Genomic DNA, 27,525 nt, shown 5'->3' with positions numbered 1-27,525 from the left:
TTCTTATAGTTTTATCCTCTTTGATCCAAAGTGGAGGTAGCACAGAAAGATGATACTTAAATCTCCAGAGGACCATTTTGTTTGGCTCGAATTATAATTTAACATTTTTAGATAAGCCTTATTAAAACATAAATCTTGTCTTAAAAACTTCAGAGATGTAGTGTGTGCAATATATTACTAGCACGGCCAAAAGAAATCTATGGAAAATGTCTGTATAATTGGCAAGAACTTCAACCTAAATGTATGCAAAATTGCCTAACCCTGATATAAATTCTTAAGGAATGTTCTTAGGATTTCCCTCCCCTCAGCCCACTTTTTATTATGCCAATGGTCAAAACCAATTGGAATGTATAAAATGTATGGAAATTTATGGGTTTTCACTTAATGTAATTGGTGTCATATTTGCAAGGCAAAAATATAAAATTCTATGAAGATTTGAATTTAATTTGCAGAGAGAACAGAAGGAGAGTTGGTTTCATAAAGTCATGGAAGGTTTTGAGGGGAGTTATTTATGATACCTAATTTTTTCCACTCTACACGAAAGTCAGGAGGATTCAAATCCCAGGTTACAGTATTAACCCCGTTCTAGATAAAATAAGAATTTAACATAAAACTCACACTGAAACAAACTAGAGGCTCACAAAAATTTGGTTAACTTTTATTATACACTTCAGCATCATACAGGCTTAATATCAGCCCTTTAGAGGATTTTTGTGACCTCAGGAAACTTCTAATTTCCATTAGAAACCAGAAACTTCAAACATAAGGTGTGAAAACCTGATCCCATTGAGGTAAATGGCAAAAATCCTCTTGACTTCATTGGTGTCATCATTTCAACCCAGGACTCTATGCAGTACCAAGATTGTGTGCAATGTGAGTATCACAGCTGCACACAGCACAATTGTGAATGTGAAACACAGTAGACAAGGGGAAGCATTGAGATATGGATCCTGACCAGATATGCCACAATGAAGACAGTTATTGAGTTCTTGAGCCTCACTCCAAGATTCATTTACAGTAGTGACATATTAATTTTATGTTTTAAAAATATGATGTGATATCATTTTTTCAATTGCACATATAAACTCAAAGTATAAAGAGACTTGAGGAGTCAACCAAGGGGAAAATTTTAAGCTTTTGTTAACATTTCTCATTTTAATTTCTTTCTGCATTTTCTGGTTTCAATTTCTAATGGAAACAGTGAAATTTCATGTGTTTTGATAAACTGACTAAGAGTCAGGAGTCCTGGATTCTATCCTCATCTGCTACAAACTAACATTATTAAGATGCACCAATCACTTAACCTTTGTGTGCCTCAGTTTCCCCATTTTACAAATGGAGATAAAAATGCTTTCCTTCCTCCTAGAAGTAATGTGAGGGTTAATCAATGTGTGTAAAGTGCTGTGAGATCCTCAGCTGGAAAACACTATAGAATTACAAGGTTTTATTATTTCTAAACTGACAGAATCTAGGAAGTACTGGAAATCACACAAGAACACCTGTTTTTGTAAGATTTTCAGAGTGATTTCTTGACCAAAGAGGCTTGGATAAACCTCAGATAAGCATCTGAATGCTTGGATGCTTATCCAGACTGAAAAGAACAAAAAAAAAAAAATAGTTTGAGCTGTGCTCTTCACCACCCTCATGAAACTTTTGCAACTAGCCCACAAAGAATGGGAAGTTCAAGACTGATTGCTTGTAAAATGTCAAAGCCCTTTCCCTGCTCCAAAAAGATGTAAGGCCATATTATAAAAATAAAATGTAGCTTTCCACTACATAAAAAATAATGCTAGTTATGATTTACATTTGCTATATACAATGCCCTGCATCTATAACAATTCTGTGTTTTACACTCTGAGATACAAATCCTTTACCTAGGTATTACTATCCTCACCACAGAAATGCTGCCACCTATATAATGACACGTCGACTGTTCACTGACAGTAAATTATATTAAAATATCTAATGACTGAAAGTTTAGATTATTATTTCCAGTTGAAATAGCAGGGAGAATTTTAGGTAGGCAGAATTCACTGACTGTTGTAAACATCATCTTCCCTCATTCTTTTGTCCCTCCTGTTGAGGATAATTTATACCCTTGATCATGCTGCTGAGCAGTTTGTTACACAAGTAGTCCCACTGATATCAGTTCTAGTCAATGGCAGTACTCTTGTTAGTTCAGGATCACCAGCACGAGAAAGGATCGCACAATCTAGCTCTTTGTTTTTGTTGTGTTATGTTTAATCTTTATTGTAAATATATCTGGGCATATGCCTTTCACTTTGTCTCTGATGACTTATGTTCATCTGAGGCACAGTATCAAGAACACTGAGGACAGAGAAGGTGGAGCCAAGTTTGAGCTACTGTGAGATGACGTGGAAAGGGTTAGTATTATTTTATACCACAACACACTCTACACACCCATTCCCTCGCAGCTCAAGTTGTGTATTTGGGCCACTCCTTCATCAAACACATTGAGAAGACACAAAAATCCAGGAGAGATTCGCACTTCTTGACAGGTTTGCCAGCAACTCATGGGGCACTAGTGCTGCAACTTTATGGACATCTACCAATTCCCTAATTATTGCACTTGTCAAATAGTGTGACTGTGGGCAGTCACTGGTTGTGGCAAGCTGGACTCAGTGATCACCTCTGCCCTTCATATCATGACAGCTGTGGCCTGGATAATTCAAGTCTTCTACCTTCTGGTCCTAGCTGGCCTTGCTCCCCTGGTGATTAGGCATGAAGGTAGGGCCCTGGCTGCCCTGCTGCACACAGTCAACTGTAAAGACAGCTTAGTTCAGAATTTCATCTGAAAGCCACATCCAAAGTGCTGGCTAAAGTCAGGACACCCCTTTTCTGAAATAGTTGAGTTTCTCATACAGTACATCAGAGATGACCTTTCTAACAAACAGCAACACCATATGGTTGGATTGAATGTACATGGCTTGGCAGATAGACAACTCAGATCTGCCTCGCCTAGTCTCCCTGGACTAGCTCTTGCTTGCCCCTCAGAACAACAATATGAATTGAAAGATCCTTCTTTGTTATAATCACAGGTGATTTAACTCAGACTTTACCAGTGGGGCTCCTTGAGGTCCCTGTCTTGCCCCTCTGGAGCTCAAGAACAAAGAGTGTACCATTTGATTATGGACTGCCCTCTTTATCATCTTGATGTCTCTGGATGCTGGTGCTGTGATACAATGACTACATCACTTACCCAACATATAATTAATTGTGCCATAAGAAGCCATATGCCAGAAGTGGTATGACTGAGCCAACATCTCCACTGCTATCTCCCTGTGGTGCACCAGAACCCCTTCACTCACTCTCTTCCCAAACAGATATATCCATTGACTCGTGGGGGAATCTGTAGCACCCTTGTGATCACTTCTCTTAAAGAGTCATTGGTCACAACCTGAACTCCTTCTAGAGGGGTGTAACTATGCCATATAGCTACCTATCAATCAACCAATCAGGTCCAGCAGTTTAGTATCTGAGGGACTGATGTCATGGAAACTCCACAGACTCAAAGAATTTATTTCTGAATGTCTGCCTTCCTGTGGCTGGATTTGCTGAAGCCAATAACTTAATCCCAAGAATCTGTATCCCTACAATTTTCATTTTCTTATATTCTTCTCTAGGATGAAAAATGAAGAGCTGTAGGTTCTGAACTTGCTCCCCTTTGATGTGTCACACTGAAAACACAGAAAGTAGACTTAAAAGTTGCCCTTTCCTCTGACTCCCCCTTTAATATAACAAATGTGAGTAACTTCATAGAAGATACCCTAGTAAGTATTTAAACTATCTGTTAGTAGAGACACATAAGAAATTTCCTTTGTTTTATTATGGAAGATTATATTTAAAGTATCATAGTTGAGTTTAACAAGAAACCAACCCGTGACTCAGCCAGGTTTCTGGAGCCACAACATTATTTTTTTTTATTTGTTCAAATAACACTTCCCATATACAGATGTATAAATTTGGGGCAATTTACTTTAACTCTCTGTGCCTCAGATCTTCTTTGACTGCCATCTATAAAATGGAAATTGAAATACTTATTTTTCTTTGTAAAGCACTTTGAGATCTTTGCATGACAAATAAGTACAAGTTGTTATTCATAATTATCAGCTGTAATTATGTAGCAATCTACTACCTGTTTTTTCCAGAAAAGAAAAATAATTATAAATGTCACTTTACAATGTTTTAGTCAGTCTTAATAGAATAAGAGTGTAATATTATATTATATATATAAAAGTGTAATATAATATTATATATATATACAAACAAATGAATTATGTTAAACTATACACATACATATCCTGGAAATACAGAATATATAAACCCCAAATAAAGTGTTTTATCAGCGGATGTCATTTTAGAAGAAATGTCTTTGCCTTTACTGTCTATTTTTCCCTGAGGAGAAGTTGAAGGTCAAGTTATTAAGAGAGCTAATAAATTACAATATTTGTGTTAGTTAATTAAACCTGTCATATCAAAATTTCTCTTGTATTCATCTGACACTTTAGGTCTTATCCTTTTCTATCTTAATTTAGGTAACTCGGTGATGATAGTAAAATGGAGCTGTAAGTATCAGTTTGAAATTGGTAGGAAAATTGGCATTTACTCAAATTAAAATAGTATTTTTAGTGTTCTAGTTCACTTACTCCTTGTAAAGTTAAAAACCAAAAGATACTTCTCTGTCTCTAGCTTGTGGCCCACTCAATCTATGTTCTGATCTTGTCGTGTTTTTGCTGACAGTTGAGTACAATGAACGGAAGCAAATTTCAGGCACATAGAAAGCAATGCTGCCACTCTGTCAGAATGGGTCATGGATGCCAACAGCAGGGAGTAGCAGGGGTGTGTTCTTCTGCTAGCAATTCTGTACTGTTGTATCCATCACTATTGTGAACCATTTTCCCCATATCAGTTTATCTGAAAGAAAGTGTTTTCTAGAACAGCAATTCACAAAGCACTGTGTGCTCTCTCTTATGTTTCTGAACCCTAGAAAGAAACCATGCTACATCCAGCTGTAGTCTTAGGCTATGTGTACACTGACATGCGTACCCAGGCTACCATTTCAGGAGTGGTATCCTAGAGTTCTGTGAACTTTTAGGAAATGCTTTGCTGTGTTTTGCTGGTACTGTCCCCCGCCGTCACACATTTGCCAATGGCAGTTTTTGATTACGTTACCCCCTCATTGTTATTCCTTGCAAAACTGGTGGCAGACATGGAGAAATGGGATGATTTGGTTCTGCTCCTTATTGAGGGGCAAATGGTTATGCAGTGGAGTAAGCAATTGATGAGATGCTGAATTGCATGTGGTAGAATGTTTCTGACACATTTGAAGATGGCTGATCCTGAGGGTCAATGACAATTCATTCAGCTCCCATTGTACAGATGTGTTGAGTGCTGGAAGTGCCACAATATACCCTGAGGTTGACCATCACTTCTGGTGCAGATGAACCAGCACTGGTGTGGTATGATCACATCATTCTGGAAACCTGGGCTGACAAGGAGTGGCATCAGAATATCTGAATGAGGAAACAGATCTTCATGGAGCTCTGTGAGTAGATTGTACCAAACCTCCAGCACTAGAACACTCGATTCAGGCGAGCCATACCAGTTCAGAAGTGGGATGCTATTGCTCTGTGGAAGCTGGCAATACCAGACAACTAAAAGTCCATTGCAAACCACATTAAGGTTGCAAAGTCCACTTGGGGTATGCAGGTTTGCAAGGCAATTAACGCTGTGATCTGCACACAGGTGGTTGCCATTAGCAAAGTTCAGAAATGAAAGCTAAATTTGAGAGGGGGTATCCGAACTGTGCAGAGGCCAGCGATGGCATTCATATCCCACAAGGTGCAAGTGAGTATGTTAACCAAAAATGTTATTATTCACTCATTCTGCAAGGCTTAGCAGAGCACAGAGGTAGATTCATGAATACAAAAATGGAAAACATTTACAAAAAAAGGTGCATGATGCCATAATGCTGAGGAGATCAGGATCTTTCTTGAAGGGAGAAGAATAGATTTTATTCTCCAGAATTTATATTATTCTCTACGGTGTGTCTGTTCTGTGCCAACTGTTATTTTGGGGATACCCAGAATACCCGCTCCTCCTAACTTGGCTCATGAAACCATACCCTAATATCAGTGATCCTGGAAAAAAGGAATTTAATTACAAACTCAGTAGCTGAAGAATGGTTATGGCTGAAATATCACTGGCCCTGCATATGCACCCATCTGGATGCCTACATGGCAATTGCTATTTCTATCATCATCATCTGCTGTGCACTCCATAATGTTTGTGAGGGTCTAAGGGAGTGCTTCCATCCCGAGTGTGCTCAGGACAAATCTGGTTTACAAACTGTACAGGCAGTCAGATCCCCCCCATGTGCACACTGGTCCTGTTACCCAGCAGGCAAGGGAAATCAGGGATGCCATATGTGTACACATTTGGCACAGCAGGGAGGCAGAGAGTGACTGTGCCAAGCGACACCTTCACATCCAGTCCAGCTGCCGAAAATGCACACGAGGGGACACTGGTACATATGTGTGTGGCTACGTAGCTTTGTGAGGGCTTTGTTTCTGCATCTATTAGCCATCTATTTGTGTGACATTGCACATAAAAGACAATTATAACAGGGCCCCCTCATTGGGTGTAGCGGGTTCATGCAGTGTCCTTCTGTTGCTCAGATCCTCTTCACCCACAAACCACTCAGAGACCTCGGCTTCATGATCCCACCAGTGAGATTTATTTGCAAGTTGCTTGCCCACCATCTTCTATTTACAAACAGTTCAACTTAACAGCCTCGGGGGCCTCACAGTCTCAGCCACCAACAGAAAGGAGCTCGAGCTCTGTGGCTCCTCCCTCTCCTTCTTCCCCCCTGTAGGTCCTTCCTGTGAGCCTTCTGTAGCCCCTGGCTAACAAGCCCGGCAGCTGCTTTCTATTGGCCCACTAAGTGCAGGCTTACTCGGCTGGCTCCAATTCTCCTTCCTTAATTGGGGCTCACGTGACAGAAGGCTGGCTCAGCTTTCCTTTGCCTAGCACCTTGTCACACGGGGTTATCATGTTGGGATTGGGTTTGTGCTGTGTAGGTTGGAGGCTGAGTTGCTATGTAGTCATTCTGCAAAGAGTTTGTCTTCACTAGTCGCACTTGTTTATCAATCTCTGTTATCGGGAACACTTGGTCTTCCTTAATGACCTTCTGAAGATTTGCTTGGGGGTGGGAATAAATGCAGCCATTCAGTGTTCATTCAAAGTGTTAACTGGAGTCAGTGGCTGCTATAGAGCACTAATCCTTACTAAGGTTGAAATTGATTAAGGTTTCCGGGCGGGGTGAGGGGGGAAGAGGGAGGAACAGCTGTTTATGCAGAAGGTAGTGGCTGATACCGTCATTGCCGGTATTGTTGCTGCAATTACATTTTCATTATCTGCGTGTGAACTAAGCCATAAAGACGTTCAACCACCCCTTTTCAGTGGTTTAGCCTTCTGCTTTGTGCAGCTCTTTCTGTGAACACAGAACACTCACTGCAGCGTCCCCATCCCTGCTCTGTCTCCTTGGGACTTTGAGTGCTTCTGAACCTGGGTGGGAGGGAGAATGGCTGGACAGCCAGAAAAGTGTTTACAGCATCATGGCACCAGACAGTTATACACCAGACAATTTTATGTGCCATGAATTATGGAGCCCAATCTCAAACCTGAAAACATCTTCAGTTCTTCATACTTAGCATCTGGGGACAGTCTGCAGCAGAGCCAGTGTCCTGGCAACCTAGTGAGTGCAGCTGGCCTTGATAGAAACTGTCTGAGGGTATGTCTACACTGCAATTAGACACCCACGGCTGGCCCATGCCAGCTGAGTCAGGCTCACAGGGCTCAGATTAAGAGGCTGTTTAATTGCAGTACAAACATTTGCCCTCCCCCCAGCTCCCCTCAGGCCTGAGACTGAATATCTTCATTGCAATTAAACAGCCCTTTAGCCCAAGCCCCATGAAACCAAATCAGCCGGCCCGGGCCAGCTGGGGGTGTATAATTTTAGTGTAGACATACCCTGATTGACCTCACCACCTTGGTGGCTGAAGAAGTCAGCAGGCTGACACTAAGCTCAGTAGGAGCACAATGAGCAGCTGTGCTTGGTCCTGTGCCTGCTTCTGCTGTCTCTAGTCCCAGCCTGTATCTGTTCTGCCCCAGCACCCAGCTCCATTCCAGCTCTGATTCTCAGCTACTCCTCCTGACTGTGACTCCGATTAACCTTTCAGCCTTGGCTTCTCACTCCCAGCTCGGACTCTTGGCTGTCTTTTGATTGTGATTCTGGGTTAGGCTTTGGCTTCTGACTCCTGGCTCCTATTTTTGGCTTCACTTTAGGACCACGGCCCAGATGGATTTAGCTCTAACTGATAGGCTGGACTGTTGCTCTAAGCATTAGGCAAGACAGCTCATGATTATCACTGGCACCTAGGGAGGAGGGGGCCACACTCAAGTCAAGGAAAGCATAACTTTTATTAGAAGTATGAGGTGGAAAGTGTAATGGACAGCATGATTTTGCTCTCAGGAGCAGAAGGTCCTGCCCATTCAAAAAGAAGAGTAGAATTATCCTTTTATTTTTTTCCCTTGGAAGAAGCCAAGATGTCCCTTCATATGACATAACTTTACTGTAGAAGGCCTCAGTTTTGATACTTCTCAGAATTCCAGGAAAGGGACTGTTAAACTATCCTTGGTTCTCAGACAACTCTTGCAACCCATGAGGAAGGAGCAGAGGCTAGTAATGGTGAGAAAACTGTATTAATGTTTTTTAAAAATTTAAAATGAGAGGAGGTGGTTCCTTCCAGGGGCTATGTTGCCAATTTTGCAATTTCTTTTTCAAAAGCTGGCCAGCATTTGGAGAGCATAGATGTTTTCAAGGTACCGGAATGGAAAAGAGAAGTGGTTTTCCAGCCCTGTGGAGGAGATCCAGCCACCTCTGTCATGGAGATGTTTCTGCTAATGGCCACCTCTCTTTATATTGCTGAATGGAGCAGTTTGGTCAGCTGTGAAGGTGAATCAAGCAGATTTGCATGTCTGTTGAACCCCAAGACCCAGATGGAGTTTCTATTACACTAAAAATTTCCTGAAATATGCTTACAGGACTGGGAGGAAATTTGAGAGGAAACTGAATATATCCTCAGGTACTATGCAGAGTTGATAAGAAAAGTAAGATGTGAACCATGGAAACTATCCACCCCACACACTCTCAGAAACACCAGAAAATCCTGCTTCTATGCCTGCCTACCAGTGGTGAAATGGACAGGGAAAGAGACACTGCAATTTTGTTTTCCTGGAGTTACAGATCAGCACCACAAATCCCTCACCCCTCTGCTGCAAGGGAAACACACTGTGTTTATCCAACAGACAGACCAGCTCCTTCTCTCACCCTTGCTTTTTCCAGCTTGTGAATCATGGCTTGGGGAGGGCAGAGGTCAGACATGAGGAACAGAGATGAAAAAAATGTTCTGATCTTCCAAGGAAGAAGGGACTGCTGTGACTAATTTTTCCTTAGACTACTGAAGAGTTGTATAGTTCTGTTCTGTTCTGTTAACCTTCCCAGATTTTACCCCCCTTCAGTCTCACTTCTTCCTCTATGGCTCTTGTTTGTAAGGGGATGGTAAGATTGGGGTGGGGTGGGAGAAGCACTGAAACTGTGTTATCTTGCAAGGAACAAAAGAGAGCTGTGACTAACTTTAGACAACCAACTGTAAGTTTTCTACCACTGTCCCATCCCTAACCAGGACCTTTCCAACACACTTCCAGAGTCCCACCTATCCCCTGGTCTATGTAGGCCCGGGACCATCACAGTCTGCTTGTTGGCTGAGAAATGCACAGACACAGGGACAAAATGGTTTTTCCACAATATCTGTTTTTAATAACTATCTTTAGCCAAACACATAATAGTAGTTCACCAGAAATAAATAAATAAAAAAGATTTATAACCCTTAGGGACCATTTCGGGGTGCAGCATGGTAAAGGTGGAATAGAGTTTGGTAAGGGGACAGGGCGTGCAATGCCATGGCTTCACCATTGCAGTTTGAACACACAGACATAGCAATTCATGGTATATTATCCAGGGAGAAAAAGTCAGTGCAGGTATTTCAAAGCTCTTGATCTTAAAATCAGGAATTTAGCACCAGAGCAAGAGAGGGGGGCAAGGTGGGGTCCATTGTAATTTACCAGCCTTGTGTTCTGGTTCCTGCCACGGCTTCGTTATGTCAAAAGGATGGGGGAGCTTCTTCAACCGACTCCTCCAGGTAGAGGTGTAGAATCCTATGTTCATTGTCCTCTGAGTGTTCTAAGGCACACTCCAGGATCCCTACAGCCTCTTCAGCTTGGTCCTCATCAGCATCCCCTTGGACAATGAGGTTGGCAGGGTTGGGGTGGGGGAGACTGAGAGTCACAGCCCTTGACAGCATCTGGTCAAGCTCCACATGGAAACAGCATGTACGATAAGCTGTCCTGAAGTGACTGTTTGAGTCTTTGGCCTTCCTGTATCAGCAGCCTCAAGTGCTTTATGATTGCCAGCATTGGCCCAGAGTCCACTGAATGCTCTCCTGATCCAGCCTCCATGACATTTCACTGTACAGGTGTTTGTTTCTCCCACACTGGGTGAAGTGGTGGAGGATGGTGTACTCTGACCACACAGAGATCAGCACCCAGGGGTGGTCGGTAGGCCACACGGCTGCCCTCAAACCTGGATCCATTGTCACTTGTATTCATCAATAAAGAATGCAGCAGAAAGATCTTCTAATGTGGTCAGTGCAGCATGCTACTGCTCATGAAAACGGGGACAGAGACCTTTATAGATTGTGTAACGGTCAAGAAGAAAAGGGTTCAGTACATTTTGGGAAAGTGGGTGGAGGACTATTGAAACTCAAGACTTGGTACACAATCCCTAGCCCTGTCCACATTACAAAGTGGCATGGATATGGGGCTGTCCCACAAATTAGGCATGTAGTAACCCAAAACCTTCAGGTAGGCTAGTTTATTTGTCCTCTACTCACCTTCAGACTCATGCTTCTGAGTTTTAGGTATGGACAATGGTGGGGTTATGTCACAACCATGCATAGAAACATGTGTACCATCCCTTGTATAGACGTACTTTCAGGTCTGAACTTGGTAAGTACTATTATGATACAAGGACTCTCTCCTATTGAGAGTAATGCCACCAGCTAGTTGGTTTACATGTACTGGATTACTGAAAAGCACTTAGCAATGTGTCTTGTTTTCTGTGTTAGCGTACCTTTATTTGTTGTGTCACAGATGAATGTTCACTTTTATCTCTGGAGCAGAGTGACTTTGATTCTTCGCTCAACTTCAGTGGATCAAAGATATTTCCCACCAGTATGCTCATTTGAACTGGCAGAGGGTGACTGATTGACATAAAGCTTATTGTTCCATGGCATTAGCATATTATGAAATCTATTGTGCATATATTTTATTTATTTTCCTTTTTGCTGTTAAAAAAACAACTTTCATTGTGTCAATCAGTCAGTGATCAGAAAAAGATGTTTCTCTTGCAGTAAACAAAGGGAGAATTTTTAAAAATTGATTTAAAGATATGTATATTGGTATAACAACTTTTTTTACAAATGGCAGAAATGCCAGAATTTCCCATTATAAGTCACCCTCCCATCTCTTCTTTTTTTTTGCGAGGAGGGCAGTGTATGAAATTGTTGAAGACTGTTCTCTGGTTGGATAATTTGGACTGGTCAGATTTGTACTTTTGTACTTGAACATATACTTTTCTAGTCTCTTAAATTTTGTACAAGGGAGGATGCCAAAGGTGTGAACTCCTTATAATAGATCGTGGTACAATAGGATTTTACTGTGGGATGATTGCACCTGTTGGTGGCCACCACTGTATATCTCTATTCCATGTTTTCTCCACGGAACTGCATGTATTGTATTAATTCATTGTATGTTTTCTCAACTGGGTTTTGGATGATATTATATATTGCATTGCACAATTCTGAGGCATCAATGAGTCTAAATTCTTAAGGTCCCGGAATATAAATAATTGACCCCTCCAAGAAAAATACTTAAAAAAAAAAAAAGTATTTGTGTTTATGAGTGAAGTGAGGGTAGAAAACAAAGGCCTAATCCAATTCACATTGAAGTCAATGGGAGTCTTTCCATTGACCTCAGTGTGCTTTGGCTAAGGGCCTGCAGGAACATAACATATAATAAAGCAGACAATTCCCTCCTTTTTAGTCTCTTTTCAAGACTTATCTTTTTATTTAGTTTTTAAAGTTTCTGATACCAGAAGGATAATATCTGTCTCAGATCTCAAGACAAATGCTCTGCAAGGAGAATCTAAGACATAACTATCTCACCAGTCTTATTTATATGGTGTGGAGTAATTGCTGTACTCTATTTTAAAAAGGAAATAAGCACAATGTAGTTCGAGGTTTCAATGAAGTAAAGAATTTTAATGCTTATTTCATTATATCATTGAAGTTCAGATTCTATGAAAACTCATTCTAGTTCTTGCATTAAAGTGGAACCCATGCAAGACCTAGCAAAATCTCTGAATCAGTTATTCTTGTCTTTCTGCAGCCTGGCACAAAAGGTGGATACAGTCTTATTTGGTCAAACTTTCATAAGAAAGTTTGGGAAATGTTGGGGCAGTTATTACTGATCAAGCTGGTGCACACCCAGTGCAAAGTTAGTCAGTCAGGCTACTCGTGAGAAATATTTTTTTGGGGGGTCACATGAGAAATGCTGTGTTGATTTCAGAGGAGTGATTTCAGACTTCAACTGAGATAACGAAGAGCTGCGTTTGACCCTTTGTCTTGTTTTTTCTTGTCTTTCTAAGATTGTAATCTCTTCGGACTGGGACCATAAATTACTCAATAGTTGTAGTATTGTGTAAATACTATATAATCAAATTTTACTATAAATATTATTAATTAATTAATTCATTTCAAAATGACTGAATCAGTGAATCCTATACTGTAGTCAGACTTATAGTGCAGATGGCAACACTTCCACTGAAGTTAAAGGGAGTTTGATGTGTTTAAGTAACTGCAGAAGCAGGGCCTATAATGTGAAATGACCTGCTTATCATGGGCCCCTTTGCACACATTAGAAGAGGGGCGAATCCAACTACCATAGGAAACATAAAGGGAAAGCAATAGCATCTCATCAATCTCACTTTTCCCCCCAATTCTGAATCTCCCATGTGAGCTAATTCCTCCAGTTTTAGAGCTCTGTGAGTCAAGGAGTGGTAAGTCAGGGGCCAAAGAGACAGAGGACTGGAGATGGTAGTTTTCTTTGGGATCAACCTCTCTCAGCCCTTTGGGTATTTCTTAGCATATAATACAGATCCTGCTTGTGTTGTCCTACGATGTGATCTTCCCCTTTTGTACCGTGAATCCTCTTAAGAGATTTTGTCACAACTACAAGCAGGGACCACATTAAAGCATACTTCCCGAGGAAGCCATGGTGTCATGGAGAAATGAGTGGCACTGGTAGCAATGTGGAGACTCCAGACCTCAGCAGGTGTTTCCTAGATCTGTGAGTTGATCTAGAGGCTAGAGGATAATTAATGAGGTAAACCTTATGGAGAATCTAGTGAAATTTCTCTTTCCAATACTTTTGCATGGAAAAGGACAATGAAGCCCTGTGTCACAATTATCAGTAGGTATATCTTTCAGATGGCAACAAGCAACAAATACACATAGATGTGTCGGTTCACAGGCAAGGTATCTCAGCATTACAGATCTTTTTTTAACTGAGGCACTTTATCTCAGTTTCTAAATAACTAGCAGTACACCTACTCACATACCATTATAGAGGATTGTAGAAACTCCAGATGGATTTAAGCACATTGGAGATGTTACAAAAGAAGATGAAATTTAACTGGGAGAAATATAAGATAATGGACATTGGCAAAAATATTATGAATTTTAAATATGTTCCTGGGTTCAGAGCTGTAAGGTTTCTCTGAAGTAAAGACTTAAAAGATTTTTTTAAGTGATTAGTGATTTTGGATGCCTGAATTTTTGGGTGCCCCACTTAAGACACCTTCCACAGGTCAGCTTTTCAGAAAGTTTTGAGCACCAACTCTGGAATCAGACCCCTTTGAAATAGGTTAAATTGAGCACCCATAATCTGAAACATCCAAAATCACTAGTCACTTGTGAAAATCTTGGCTTTTAAGAGTCACTGGGGTCATTAAGTAAAGCGCTTTGTCCAGCGGGTGCAGCAGCTGTTAAAAAAAGAAAATATTCTGGGGCTTTAACAAAGGGATAGAAAATAATATTGAAAATATAATAACATTACATCAAATAATGGTAGTTCCTCATCTGGAGTGCAGTGTCCAATTTCAGCCATCATGTCTTAAGGAAAATATAGCAGCGATTGAAAAGATCCAGAGACAGGCGATAAAACATGATAGATGCATATTGGGATTGAAGTATAATGAGCATCTGCAAAGGCTAGCATTATGTAGCCTGGAAAGAAAAGTTATAGGGGTTTGATTGAAGTATTCGATTGTATGAAGTGTGTATTGAGCATGGATCAGTCCCAGCCTTTTCCCTGACACATAATACAAAAATAAAGCCACACTTGATGAAATGACAGGATAATAAAAAGGAAATTTTTCTTTTTGCAGAATATAGTTTGCCTACAAAATTAACTGCTGCAGGATATCATCAAGACAAAATGATGGCTGTACTTTAAAAGGGGTGGCTAATATTCTAAGATCTAATAACATTTATAGCTATGAAAACGAAGACAATGATAACAGTAATGTAATCTTGTTCTCCAGGTTATAAAATGGTATCCCGTGACAAAAAGGAAAGACTTCCTGCCTCCTTCCCTCCCGCTCCACCAGGTAACAGTACTGCATAAGAAACATCAGGTAATGGCTATTGCTACCCATCAGACCAGTTGGACCAGTGGCACAATTCAATGTGGAAAATACTGTGCTTCTACAATATATAAGCAGTCATATACACAGGTTTTGCATTTTCTAGCACAACTGATCCCATTTCCTTCCAAGTTTATTTGCAAGTATTCACTGAGTAGTAATAATAAACAATTTTTAGCCTTTATGTTGTTCATGAAATGTTCACTCTGTTTGCTATTTATTTTTTTATGTTAAATAGGTCACCTAAGTCACACAGTAGAACTTAAGTCGCACAATATAATTTCTGGTTCCTGATTTTTTAAACATTTGTTTGGAAAAGAAAGCAGCACACAAATGGAATGAGAGAGATCAGTGGAGGTTATGTAGCTGGAACAATAGCCATTCTGGCCACATACTGGTGAGCCCTGATCAGCATTCTTTCTCATTACTTCTTGAATTTTTGGTTGGCCTCACTTTGTATCCGTGTTTAACAGTATATTGTATATCATTCTGAATACTATACAGTATGATTAGTTGCAATGATTTATAGTTAAGGTTTCATCAAAATGCTTGTCTGACAACAATAAGTATTTATCCCACTTTTTGTATTTTTGTACAGAATTTAGTCTGGCTCCTCCAGACACAGTTTAATTTTCTAGTTTATCAGATCAATTTGTCACAAAGACCAGAAATAGGTGAAGGAGCAGATCATCAATTCCTATTGTGTACAGGACTGGATAACACTGAAATTGCTTTAAGTTAGAACTCGGTGTTTATTGGTGGGGAAGAGAGAGATCTATTATGTACAGCAATTTTCAGTCACTGAGTTATAGTTGGAGCATGCAGAAATACTAGCAGGACTATCCTTAGATATAGATAAAGCATATGGACTAAAGCCTGGAATAAACCAGCTATAACCTCATTTCTCCCTCCTTACTTTAGAGCACTGGCTGCCAGGAATTATCAAGGTTCCTTTTCTTCCCACAAGTTTTTAGTTCTGGGTTTGAGCTTCTGATCTCTTCAGATATTGGCAGTACCTGTGAATTGAGGCCAGCACTATCAGGATCTGATGCACATGGTGCAGAAACTGTGTGCAAACTGAGAAATCTTTATGGATTATGTTATTAGTAAACTGCCTGCCAGGAGAGAGAGACAATGCAGTTGGTTCATTTCCATCAAGGTGCCATCCAACTCTTACAATTACAGCCCAAGGGAAGTAGAAACATGTTTTAAATGTAACTCAAAGATGCATTTCCTTTTATTGTAGTTGAACAGCGTTTTATTTTCCCTTCATAATACATGCATGAAATGAATGATTAATAGCAATTACCTAATCAAGTACGCTGCCTTTACTGAAGCTTTAGCTATGAATGGCAATATGTTAATAGTAACTATTTTTTATCTGGAGAGTGTATGAGGACATAAACAGCTCACAAATAAATCAGCTCTACAACTTCAGGCTGATGCATTTATTGATTCGCAAAACCACATAGCTCAGTGTTTACTCCCCAGAAATAAACAAGTCTTGTTGTGGAATTAAAAAAAAAAAAAAGAATTGCATTTTTTTTTTAATTTAAATTCTGATACGCTATGGAGTATTGTCTGGGGCCAGTCCACATGATATAAATTTAGACTGTGGCATGAAGAAACATACAGTAGTAAAGGACAGAAAGAGGCAGGCTGCTTCCTGGAATACTCTGCTTGCACAGGGAGAAGAGCAATCTGTGAGATCTCATTAAAGAATGGAACATATCTCCCCCTCTCAGGTGTAAAAGTAGGTGGGGTGGGGAGGAGGGAGGTAGCTATGGCTCCCCTAGTCTTCATCCCGTTCAAATAACTTGCTCCCATGAATTGCTGCTTGGTAGTAAACCCAGCTCTCCCCTCAGGGTGGGGCTTGAAATTCTGTCTGGGCTTATGAAGGTCACACAAGGGGGAATATTAGTTCTTGCAGCCCACTGCACAGCTGCATAATACCTGGTTGTGATCCTGCTTTTGTCCTTAGCTAATCAGAATGTGCAACTAGAATCTGAGCCTATATCCTTTCATTCTGTTTGAATTTTGTGTCTGCAAAATCAGACCATCAGTGTGCTAAAAGCTACTGTCCTCTTCCGTTCAATGGGCCAAAAAACTCCCTCTGTACCCTCACCTTTTGTATTTCTGCATGTAAATCCTCTCATGGTGGGTGAGGTGAGGGTGGGGCGGCTAGCAATTCTACAGAACTTCACAACACGTGAGTGTGTGGAGTACAGGAGACCTCAAGCAGATAGACAAGAAGTAGCAGGCAGGGTGGTTTAAGAAAGTATGTGAAGTTGATAAAGCTCAGTCCTAGGTAGAGAAGGGAGTGGGATTGGATTTCACATATTTGCAGCAATCCCTGTAAATCACAAGTCTGGCTCTTCACACGATGAAGTTAATTCAGCACTTGGGTGAGTAGGTGCAGCTCCAGTAAATTCAACAAGAGTGGAACCTGTTTACACAATGGCTGATGTTGGCCCAATATCTATAAAGACAGAACACATAATGTATTTCAATATCAATGTTAATTATCATACCTTAAAGATATTGCTCTAGATTTTTTTTAAACGTCATGTAGCTATCAACATGAATAGCACTCTGTGTGTGTGTGTGTGTGAGTGTGAGTGTGAGAGAGAGAGACAGAGAGAGAGTAATCTAGATGGAAGGCTTAATGTTGATGGGAAAAAAAATAAAGGCATTCCTCTAAAAGAAGGCAAAAATCAGCTCCAGCATCAGAATCTGTATTTTTGTTAAATTTCCAAATGAGTCATTTGTTGTAAACCTGATCCTGGAGATATGTTTGTGTAGACAAGTTATTGCATTTTCATTCAGAGTGGAGCATTAAAGTCCAGTAATGTGTTTTTGTGTAAATGGAAGCATATTTTGCAGGACTTTTGGGTGCTTGGGTGTCCCAGTGCTGGCCACTATGAAAGACAAGATACCAGACTAGATAGAGCATAAATCTGAACCAGGATGGAAACTCCTAGGTGCTTATGCATGTTTTTGAAAAGTTGGCTTCATATGATAGGTTCAGTTTATTTGTATAGCAAAGTTACCCTTCTTCTTCTATGGAATAATGTACACTGTCTTTCATGAAATTGTAATGTGATTCTGATATGCACATGGTCCTCTGGTTGGGAGCTATGGTACATTCACTGAAAATTAGAACTGAAGAAAATGTAACCATTTCCTTTAAAAAACACAAAAGTCCAGATTACCCACAGTGGAAGTCCCAGCAAATCGAGACCTCAAGATTCATTTTTCTGTAACGGTGCTCTGAGGATTACTTATTCAGTATGTGCTAATATGCCCTGCAATCTTACCAGGAATAACTGACGGGCGTTCCTCCCTTGATACATACCAATTATATCTAACAACAGCATAAAGATTTTAGCTTCATATAAGAAAAATTATTACATCAAAATGTTTTAGGAAACACTGACAAAACTGTTATATTATTTGAGAACAATTCCTTTCCAACCAAGTAATTCTAACAATTTTGAAAATACAGAACTTACAAAAGGCTATGTTAAATAATGTACAAACAATATAAAAACTGTAAAACCTACAGGAATATAACATTAAGAATATGGCCAAGGAATTCCAAGCTGAGGTTGAAAGTACTAACTGAATAACAGTCTTGGTATTACCGTGGTGGGGGAATCTAAACTCTCTTCTCTCATGTCTGCCCCCTTTCTGGCTAAACAATTTTATTTTCATTGGCTATTTTTTTTTAATTGCCCCAAACATCAGCTGCTTGTCTTCACTTTCTGGGCCCTTCATGGCCTATCCTCTCTTTAACTATTATCTCCCGTTTGATGCTCCCCTCTGATCAGCTCATGATGTCACCCTCCATTGCTCATTTCTTACATTTTAAAACAAGCACCTTTGTGCTTTCTCCCATGATGGCCCTCACACTTAGGAGGAGTTCTCTGTAAACATCTGTAAAGCCACCTCATTATTCTCCTTCAAATCCCTCCTTAAAACCCTCCTTTGCCATGATGCCAACTTGACTATGGTTAGTCCTCTGGTGTACTAATGCAACAGCCTATCATGCTGACCAATATTGTCTCATTGTCTCTTTTTACTCCTCCATCTGTCTGTCTGTCTCCATCTGTTGTCTCGTCTTATATTTAGATTATAAACTCTTTGGGACAGGGATCATGCTTTTGTCCTGTGTTTATACATCACCTAGCACGATGGGGTCCTAGTCTGTGATTAGCACTTCTAGGTGCTATGGTAAAACAAATCATAAATAAATACTTCCCTGACCTTTCACTATTTGGCTTTCAACCCTCACAGACTTCTGTCTTAGACCTTTCCTCAAATTTTCTTTCCAGCCCTCTCCTCTCTCTTCTACCATCTGGGTCCAGGGTCTGACCAATTATTTTCTTCTCCTCCCTTTCCCTCTCCCAAACTTATTTTTATCTTCTCCTGCTTCACCTTTACCTCTGACTCTGTGGCCTTCCTACTACTGTCTGTCTCCAAGATTTCAGATCTATTTTCTCCAATCCTCTCTCACCCTGTCACAGGAACTGCGTCTAGCCTACCTCTGCCTCAATAATAGCCCCATGATGGGGCCTAAGAAAGGGAAGCTGGAAACTGCAGAGAAGAAGGGGGGTTGCCAAGGGAGGTGAGTACGGAATGGAACACTGTGAGGAACTTGGAGCTGCAGAGAGTCAGAAGGCTCCTGCAAGCTGCAGACACCAGAAGCCTGCAGAAGAGTTTTGAACTGCCAGGGGAACAACCAGTTCCAGCCAGGTAGGACAAAGAGTGGCCTGCTAAAAGCTGGGGATTGAGTTGGACTTTATTTTGGGGGACTGTGAGTTTTGTTCTGAACTTCTGGACAGAGAGAAGCATGAGTGGAGTTTATTAAGGAGCCATGAAGGGGGGAACAGAGGCAGGCTGTTTGCAGAATGACATCAGGACAAGGGGTGTTGGGAGGTGGCCTGCTCTATGAAAAACACACCCTCTTTTATCTTTCCTCTCCTTTATATTCAGGTGTTCTCTTTCCTTTGGGACTTTTCTGTTGACTTACAATCCTCTCTTATCTCCTTTCCTGAGAAAGCTTGCCTTTGCTTCCACCTGCTTTCTCCAAGATCCTAAGTGTGCTGTCTAGTCACAATGCTTGGACTCCTCCTTCCCACAGTACAGTTCCATCCAGCTTTCTCCTTTGCACCACTGGAATCCACACTCACAAATGTCACTAAGGATCTCTTCCATGTAAAGTCTGGCTCTCAAGACCATAGCTGTAATATACTGCCTGAAAGGAAAAGTAGTTCCTGAGACTGATACATTGCCAAAAGACTTTCACACATGCAAAAGATCTAGTATTATCTCAGGGCAACTATTTTTTAGTTCACCACGCTCAGCTCAGCGTGGGTAATATTTGTTGTATTATCTTGCAGGATAGGCACAATGCTCCTCTTTCATCTCTGCAGAGTCTCTGTTTGGGTAGGGGGCAGTGGTTTCTTTCTTGTTTTCCCCATATAGTCCACATCTTTTCTCACTCCCCCTCTCCCTTTTCCATACCATCCCCTCCTGAAATGAAGGCTGTGCAGTCACATTCCTACCCCTCAGAATAGTTCGCTGCGAAGCAGGCCCAGAAAAGGTTAGATTTCCTGTTGCTGTGATGTGCTGAGCTATATACAGACAGGTGGGTGCTGGTTCTTTAGTCTGTTTATCATGGGGAGCCAAAGAGCTGAGGATTCTAGAGAGTGGATGAACAGTCCATAAAGTAGCTGGTAGTTTTGCCCGTCCAGCATTTTTAGATGCCTACATCTACCATCATGGTGTCTGATGTAGACTCTTGTGCTGCACATTGAGCTATTGACCTTCCCTTTTGGGCAATAGGATAATTGTTTCAGGTCATTTATTTTTTATAATTTGCAAATGCATAAAACAATAATTTTTAGCTGAAACTGTTCATGTTAAATCTGCCCTGAAGGGAATTATTAAGTCAAACTCTAAGCCAATGTACAACACAATTGAAAGAAGACTTTCTCATTATGTGAGTGGCATTACCTACTGCAATAATATTTAGGTGGTGGGATAAGACAACCTAACAGATCTCCTCTGTGATTTCAGGAATACTGAGTAAAAGGAGCTGCAATGCAAAATTCTAGCACTATATGTACTTGTTAAATACATTCAGAGATTTTACACTACGTGCACATTTTTAAGATCTAATACAACTCAGGGTATAATTATGTAATTTTCAAATGAAGCAGCACTGAAAATCCTCTAAAAGTTCATTTAGCTGTGCACAAAATTTACAATAGTCTTGCATACTAGTTACTTAGGCATTTTAGGTGTAATTAGTGTCATACAGTTTGAAACATTACCAAACCTACTATGACAGCTGTGAAGAAGACAGTGCACAGTGATCCTGTAAAAAACACAAACAGCTTTCAAACATATAAATCTGGTGGTCTGTAAAGTAATAATGTCAGCAAAATTGTAATTTTCAAGATATTTTCAAGATAAACCCCCCCAAAATATAACTTTTCAATATTGGTTTTACTAATTAGCTGTGACATAATTAGTCTGTACTCCCCTCCTTCTGATAATTTACAGATGTATGGTAAATTAGTATTTGGCAATATAGCAAAGTGAACTTAGTTGTTTATAACTGAAAACTTAGATCTGTTATAGCAGCACCAATTATACTGTTGAAGTCACAGATCTGCTGTAACTTATAAAACACTTATTTTCTGTTGTAAACGGTTTTAGTAAAAATAAGAATATGTCTGGTTATAAATCTGAGTTCAAAACCCACATTTTTAAAGGTTTGGATAAATTCCTTTATCCTTGCTTCCAAAACTCCACTCTTAATAGGCCTTCTACTTTTGTTAAATTCATTTTTAGGGTCTTAAATGATCTGGCAAACTATTCACGGCTGGTGTTGTCCCTAAATCTCATGAATTCCCTAGCTTTTCTCAGGTTGGTTTGGGAGATGGCTGACAATTCTGGGGTACCACGTTCTTGGGAAAGATCCAGAACTTGTGAGACGGGCAGTCAGCACAAAGACAAAACTCAACAAAGAAAGTGCTGGACCTGAGACTTCCTTCTCTCAATTACCAAAGGGGCCAACTGGAGGTGAGGAAGAAGAAGTTGTGAGTTAGAGTTGTTGTCCAGGTAGCCTTTTAAGGCAATGAAGATGATGATGAGGGGTCTAAACATCTGTTGATGTTTGTGGAAGTGGAGATGAGATTAGAGATATATTGAGAATCAAGAATAAAGAGATAGGGGTATAGAAGGCAAAGAATGGGGTTATGAAGGGAGAACACTGGGACAGGAGGACTCTGGGAAATGGACAGAAAACAAAGAACAGGACAGGAAGAGAGATGCTTAGCACTGTTATAGCTCTTTACATCTTCAGAGTACTTAAAAATATTTAATTTTGTCCCAGAACAGTTCTGTGGCATAGGTAATTATTGTTCTCTTTTTCACAGATAGGCTAAGAAAGTTGGCAAGCCCAAAGAGTGAACCTTTCATTGACAAGGCTGGGAACAGAGCTCAGCAGATTCCAGCTCTCACTCCCAGGCTTAGAACAGAATGTTCCTGCAATGTTTAAGTGACATAACATCACTTTAACATTACTGAATAATTTTACTTGTCTCCCCAGCAGAGGGAAAAAAAGGAGAGAGTAAAGAAGAAGAGAGGGAAGAGTGATTTGCCTTTATGTCACAGTACCGTTACTCAGCAGTAGGGTGATAAAAGTTAGTGTTCATAGGGCAGCTGCAGAGGGAGAAGAAAATCAGCAGGCATGCTCATCTGGGCAACTACTATAATCGAACAAAAATACATTTTCATTTTAATGATTCCTAGGGTTATAGGAATTGGAGATGGAAAAGCCCTACAATATTATTGTGCTTTTAAATGTTATATCCAAAAGTCAGTGTGTACCTACCAAAATATAACAAAACCACAAATTTAGTAAAAAATAGTCTATTTTTTAAAAATGAACTCTGGGTTGAATTTTTCAAAGAGCTCAGCGTAGGCCTAACTCTGCTCTCATTGAAGTCAATGGAGGTTTTGTTGTGAGCAGTTAGGTCATGCTTATTGCCTTTGAAAATCCTACCCTATCAATGTAAGTTCCAGGTACATCGTTGGTGTTAAACAAATGCTAATTAATTAAATAATTATACAGGTTAAACCAAGTGAAATTTCCTTTTTTGGTGGAAAGATCAGTTTAATAGAAAACTCATTTGGGCTTTTGTTTCACAAAGTAAATGAAAGGTGATTTTCTGGTTGTCTATGGCACTGCATAGAAGCTGGACATATTAACATTTATCCTATCCCTTGGATACCTTTGTAGGTAAAAATGGCTTTATTAAAAATATAATAACAATAATACTTAGTAGATGTATGTGGTGAAGTACATTGCATAGTGCTGAATAAATATTACCTAATTAATATCCGATTAGGCAGTGAAAACAAAATTTGAAGTGCTGTGAGATGGAATGGGATGATGCAAGAAATCTCAAGAGGTTTAACAATGTAGACAGAATAGATATGTGTGCTTAGAAAGGTATAGTGGGCTAGATTGGGGCTGGGCCCAAGTGAGGGGTGGATACAAGTTTTCTTCTTTTGTTCCCCAGGTATAGAATCTGACCTGACCACACTGATATATGTATGTATATGATAGGTACATATATAAAATCTCCTGCAATATAATACAGATTTATAATATGTAATATAATTAATATTAGAAATATATCTATGTACATCACCACAACCCCAAGATAAAGACACAGCTTTATATTATCTTTAAGGAAGAGTCATATGGAATACTATACTATACTATGAAATTAAATATGAAATAAGGCACATACAGGAATTATAGTGTATTCCATGGGCAGAAACACAGCTAGAGGGAAAAATGGCTCATTGATGAATAATATAAATACAGACTCATGTGGTCTGGGCATTCATTAGGAATATAATGCAATACAAACAAAGAAAACCTGCAACGAAGAGGCTCTAAATTGAACAAGAACACTTTGAAGTGCAGAGACAGCAAAAAACAAATACTACCCTATGAATAGGAAAACAGAGGAGTGGGAGAATCTTTTTAACTATTTTTTTTTTGCTATCCCATCTATGGAATTATACAGAAGTTTCAAAAAGCCCATAGAAAGACTAACTTTTTCCTATTCAATTCTATCATAGGTTTTTAGAGTAATTCTCAGAAACACCTATGGTATTCCTATTGAACTCTATTGGTTTTAACCCTATTGCGTTCTAAACAGTCTTTCTATAATGGTAGTTTGTGATTATTTTATTTATAATATTTAGGCAACAAGAAAAAACACAGATGTTTATATTAAATTTAACATTTTATTCAACAGTTTACATAAGTCAATGTCTTCCTCAATGTATTTGTTTGATCTACACATTTGTCATTCTGTTCTTCTGATAAAATATTAAACCTGAATGCTTTCGAAGACCCATTACTGCAGTGTAATAATTGAAGTTGTTTATAAACATTTAGAGTTCCTAAGTGTAACATTATCTTCTATAATAATTTGTTGATTGAACTGGCAGAAGACAATGGGTTTTGATTAGGTGGTGGTGTCTCATTAATATGTATAGTTCTGTTTCTCAGTTTTGCACTCACTTACACCTTACAGACTTGAAGGGGTGAATGAAACTGTTCCTCTGCCATTATTATTGGTTCTGCATGATTTACATAATTGCAGATATTCTTATATTTTTCCATTGTATTGAGAGACTGACTACCAATGACCTGAATCACAAACCATTCACTCTTGTCAAATTGAGCAATGATCTCCTTAAATTAACAACTCGTGAGCCACTGCAAAATACCTACAATGGAATATGAAGGTGGAAGGGTCTAGATTGTGGGAGGTGAGGGAGTGGGGGACAGAACATTAAAACAGTTTGATCCTTAGTCCATCCTCAGAGAAGAATTGAGTTAGTATCCAAATTCACCCCCTTTCCAAGGTTGGGATTTACTGGTCATTCAAAAACAATAAAGCAACATTAATCTAAGATTAGTCTCTGAGTTTGGTTGTTCTTGGGGCTTTCCCTCCAGTACCTACACTAACTTAATGTGGAAGATGGGCCTGTCTCCCATCCTCTTTATAACCTGGCTGAAGGTAATTGGACCCACCTACCACCATGACTCAGAAGTTCTTACTATGAATCTTAATGCAGGATTTTAGCACTTGAGCCTAGAGTAACTCATCAGAAGAGCACTGAATGTAGTCTCAGACTGCTACTTATAGAAAGAGAGCACCTGAGACATGAGGCCTGGTATAAAAGGCCTATTGTAAGGCCTAAGGCCCAAACAGAGTCAAGCTCTGTTAATCTAAAGCAGTGTTAGCAAGAATCAGGCCAGATCAGGCCCTGCCCTGTTACAAAGCAGATGCCTTCTTGCAGGTTCACTATCCAGTACATGAACTTGGAAAGAGCAAGGCTGGCATTGCAAAAAAAACAAGCACTCCCAGGCATTAAGTATTCATGTAAACACATTCAAGAAGAGTATCACCAAAACTCCCAGATACAAGGTTATGGTGTAAACACACTCCCAAAGATGGTAAAAGGACACATTTGCCCCTGCTAAGGGGCTAAAGATAAGGTCAGGACAACAGTGTGATAGATAGAGATGTTTTGATCGAACAAACTTGTACAAGGTAAAGGTTGGTAACTAATCATGTCTTACCTGTTCTATTCATTGCCTTTGAAGCACCTGGCATTGGCCACTGTTGGAAGACAGGATATTGGGCTAGATGGACCATTGGTCTGACCCAGTATGGACGTTCTTATGTTCTAGAGGGACAATACATAACTTGTTTGTATCAAAGTTTAAAAGAGAGTCTTAGAGGGGGTGTCTTTATCTGGCTGAGGGGGGAATGGAAAGTCCCACTGTTCATTAAACTGGTCCATTGTAATGGGCATACATGTGTTAGTGGTGCTGTACAGTCTATGGCAAGGGTGGCCAACACACAGCTCAGGAGCCGCATGCGGCTCTTTGCTTATATAAATGCGGCTCGCGAGCCACATGCGGCTCTTAGCTCTTTGCAGCTCTGTGAGACTCAAAGTGAAATTGACCAGCTGCGGAGGGTAACAGATGTGAAATTGACCAGCTGCCACCTGAAATTGACTGATAAGAGCGAATTTTCAGTGGAAGGTAAGGTAAATGTGGCTGTTTGCGGTATCTACATCTATTTTTTGACTCTTCATCTCTGATTGGTTGGCCACCCCTGGTCTATGGGATACTAGGAGCATGCTTTGTGGACAATAAACCTGGCCAGGTGCCTTTGCTACTGAAATGGATCTGTGGTCTTTTGGGCAGTTCGATCAAGGTCTGCTGTGCCAGCTATCTGCACAGAGTTGGGACAGCACACGGAAAGAGCACACACGTGCAGCCAACAACTGACAACACCACTCTCTTAGAATCATAGAACCATAGAAGATTAGAAATGGAAGGGACCTCAGGAGGTCATCTAGTCCAACCCCCTGCTCAAAGCAGGACCAACCCCAAATAAATCTTCCCAGCCAGGGCTTTGTCAAGCTGGGCGTTAAAAATCTCTAAGGATGGAGATTTCACTGCCTCCCTAGGTAAGCCATTCCAGTGCTTCACCATCCTCCTAGTGAAAAAGTTTTTCCTAATATCCAACCTAGACCTCACCCATGGCAACTTGAGACCATTGCTCCTTTTTCTGTCATCTGCCACCACTGAGAACAACCTAGCTCCATCCTCCATGGAACCCCTTCAGGTAGCTGAAGGCTACTATCAAATCCCCCCTTACTTTTCTCTTCTGCAGACTAAACAAGCCCAATTCCTTCAGCTTCTCCTTATAAGTCATGTGTTCCAGCTCCCCAATCATTTTTGTTGTCCTCCGCTGGATTCTCTCCAGTTTGTCCACATAAGTTTTGTAGTGGGGGGGGGGGGGGCAAAACTGGACACAGTACTACAAATGTGGTCTCACCAGTGCTGAAGAGAAAGGAATAATCACTTCCCTCAATCTGCTGGCAATGCTCTTACTAATGCAGCCCAATATTCCGTTAGCCTTCTTGGCAACAAGACACACTGTTGACTCAAAACCAACTTCTTGTCCACTGTAACCCCTAGGTCCTTTTCTGCAGAACTGCTATTTAGACAGTTGGTCCCCAGTCTGTGGCAGTATATGGGATTCTTCCATCCCAAATGCAGGACTGTGCGCTTGTCCTTGTTGAACCTCATCATATTTCTTTTGGCCCAATTCTCCAATTTGTCTAGGTCACTCTGTATACTATCCCTACTCTCAAGTATATCTACCACTCCCCCCAGCTTAGTGTAATCCTCAAACTTGCTGAGGGTGCAATCCACCCCATCCTCCAGATCATTAATAAATACGTTGAACAAAACTGGCCCCAGGACTGATCCCTGGGGCACTCCATTTGATACTGGCTGTCAACTAGACATTTTTGCCGTTGATCACTACCTGTTGAGCCTGATGATCTAGCCAATTTTCTATCTACTTTTTAGTCCATTCATCCAACCCATACTTTTTTGCTAAAGTCAAGGTATATGACGTCCACTGTTTTTCCCACATCCACAGACCTAGTCATCTCATCATAGAAGGCAATCAGGCTGGTTGGGTATGACTTGTCCT

Source organism: Emydura macquarii, unplaced genomic scaffold (genome assembly GCF_026122565.2).
Source record: "Emydura macquarii macquarii isolate MOO-44397 ecotype Brisbane River unplaced genomic scaffold, CSIRO-AGI_Emac_v2 contig_2473, whole genome shotgun sequence".
Lineage (NCBI taxonomy): Eukaryota > Metazoa > Chordata > Testudines > Chelidae > Emydura > Emydura macquarii.
This window is presented reverse-complemented; position numbering follows the sequence as displayed.